The following is a 3,103-nucleotide window of genomic DNA, read 5'->3' as shown; positions in this document are numbered from 1 at the left end:
CTACCTCACTCTAAGCAGAATTAGGGATGGTGAAAAGCAAGCAAGCCTCAAAAGATCACCCTGCAACAACACAGGGATCAGGTGGGGAAACAGTTACTTTTAATCTATTTATTGTTCTGTCTCACTTTGAGGGCTTTTCGGGGTTTGGCAAGTGGAGGAGATGTAGCTAGCATTGAGTTTAAAAGCCTTGTAAGTATTTTTAGGATGCTTAAGATAAGAGCCTGGGCAGACCCATCTCAGTGTCATGCTTCTCTAGTTAATGCCTCAATATCTGATATCACTTTTGTAGTTTGTCATCACTAGAATTTTTAAACTCTGCCACTGTGTGTGACTGATATTACCAAAGTCATATTAGTGTAAGGTGTAACAACAGTATTGAACCTCAGTTTGCAGTGGGGATCCATCTAGAGAGTAGGTGCTAAAAAAACCCACAACTCAGCCCCCTGTGTACACACACCACCACCCACCCACCCCAACCCCAAGGATAGATTCATTTAACCTGAAAAGCAGCGGTGCCTACTGTTGCATGGGGCACGTGGTACAGCTGAAGACATCTCTTTGTGAAATGCTCATCTATTATAGAGAGTTTCCACACAGCCTGTTTATCCTAAGCCTCCCATAGGCCTGCTTTTGAGAGTCTGAGATTGTTTGTTTCCTTCAGACTGCTTTCCAGGAGTATAAATAAGCCCAGACTGCTGTCAGGAGAGAAGATGTCCTAACCTGGACATCCCCAGCAGAGGGAAAAGGGAGTGCTGCAGAGGCACATGCAAATAGCCTTTGTGATAAACTGCTCTCAGAACATGAATATAGCTACATGGCTGCTAAAGGTTAAAGGTAAAGCAATTTTCTGTGGTGGTTGTGTGGAGTTCTGAATGTCCTTTCCTCATACAGTGCTGCCCCATGGTGGTGTCCACAGAGCTCCTAGTGGCTTGTCTTGGGAGCAGCCGTGAGTGCAACACACAACCCTCTGGTGTGCTTGCCTGCAGAAAGCCTTTCCAGTCACACCTGGCAACATAACAAGCCACTTCGTCTCCTCGGGTATGTGGGGTCCCCTTTGTCATGGGGGGACAACGTGGGGCCACACACTCACAGATGTGCGGTGCGCCTGGGCAGCAAATTGGGTCTTGGCAGCAGCACCGGCTTGCTTCTCCAAACACAGCATGAATGTTTCCCCTGCGTGGTCTTTCACGGGTGTCTAGAGAAAGTCTTGAAAAGTCCTAATAGTTTTGTTGGACTGTGCTTAATCCACTGACTGATGAAGGCTAGGACGGATTGGCCTCCACCTTGGTTTGTCTTTCAGCGCCTTGGAGCCAGGCCACCCCTTTAGCAGGGCAGGGGTCTGAAGCATTAGGAACTTTTGTTTTACCACTTCATTACTTACCTGAACAGCCGTCTCTTGCAGCATATGGTTTGCTATTGCTGGCATCATATTAGAATAAAAAATTCTAAAAGAAAAACAAAAAATGCCCACATAAATAGAAAAGCCAAACCCAAACCAGAATTCAAGGTTGCTTCTTAAATTTGGGACTTTCTGTTACTTATATGAGAGAAATGAGGGACTTAGGTTTGTTCCCTCCCCCTTAGCCCTTCTTCCATTTTCTAATTTCTTCTGGTTACATTCAGTTTCTTTCCCAGTTGCAGTTCTCTCATCTTAAGCCTGCACTAAGTCATGAGCCAGGGGTGCGTGTTGTTCATCACACCATGAGGACCTCGCTAGCCGTACATCTTGATGCAGTTTTGTTATGGCTGATTGCAGAGTTTGCAGATCCTTTTCCCCCTCCCTCATAGCTGTTTGTGAGGTTTTGAGCCCTTTTCTTCTGTGAGCTTTGCTGCCATGGTTTTCTTTTCAGTGGTTTGGATCCTGAGGCTAACATTAGCGCTAGTGCCATATTGCTTGTTTTCAGCAGCACTGCTGGACTATTTCACTTTTTTCCTTACTCGGATCTAATCTCACGGTTTGGTTATCTATACTGTTTGAAGTCTGCCTCCAGCCATCCTGGAGAAGCTTTGGGGTCCTGTGGGTACTGGACTGCTACTCATTACCAGCTTCACTGGTGACTTCCTATGTGCTCTTGGAGAAGTTATTTTGGATGCAGTTTTCCAAAGCAGTGTTGAAAGTAAGTGAGACTTCTGCCTCTAAGCTACTTCAGCCTTTCAGAGCGTTGTTCTGTGTCTTTGTCATCTGTTTGTCTTCCCATCTGTCCTCCCAATGGCTTGTTCAGGCTACCAGCTCTTTGGAGCACTGCTGCTTCTTGCTGCTGTTTCCATGTACGTGCCTTTGGCCTAACGCAGTGCGTTCCTGCTCTCAGCTAATAATGACAGCATCTTGGGGCAAACAAATGCAGGACGGAACTGGAGCTCACTTTGAATGAATCTGAAATCTAGGCTGGAATGGCCTGACTAGGGGATGCTGATATTAAACGTTCTTTTCTGTTAATCAGTTACATATGGTGGCCTGAATAAATAGGTGTATACAGGGCTGGGCACAGCCCTGGTTAACATTCAGCAGCTTGTGTCTGCAGGCCTGGGTCACAAACGGTGAGTGTGGAGGACCCAGGGTCCTTTAGTAAGCCCACGAGTCGTGGTTGTATCCCACCCACTGAGGCAGGGCAGCAGCTCCTCGTCAGGGCTCGCAGATGCCTGACATGTGATTGCACCTAATGCCCTGATCCGGCCAGGCAGCAGTCCGAGAGCCAAAGCAATGCTCTGCCACAGCTGCTGCAAGTGGAAGAAGGAGACAGTAAAGACCCATTAGCCACTCTTAATAAATCTGTCCCCAGCTGTGACAAAAAGAAAGGTGCTGGAGGTGCAGGTGGGACTGTGGGCTAGTGCAGATTCTTTTTTTTTAATCTCATTGTGGTTGAGGAAATAGAACACACTGCTATGTAATATATGACAAAATATATTATTTGGGCTTTTTTAAAAGGTAAATATTGCCAAGGAGTTTATTCTTCCAGCATTTCCACGTACATGTTAAGATATTTGGATCAATGTTTTAAGAAGAGGAATTTAAAGCAGAAAACCCGATACATGAGTTTACCTGAAGGAGTGATGAGTACGCATCAGTTATGTCAGAGGCTGATCTGAGGTGCACAGGGAGTTG

The sequence above is a fragment of the Falco punctatus genome (genome assembly GCF_963210335.1).
Source record: "Falco punctatus genome assembly, chromosome: 6".
In the NCBI taxonomy this organism is placed as follows: domain Eukaryota; kingdom Metazoa; phylum Chordata; class Aves; order Falconiformes; family Falconidae; genus Falco; species Falco punctatus.
This window is presented reverse-complemented; position numbering follows the sequence as displayed.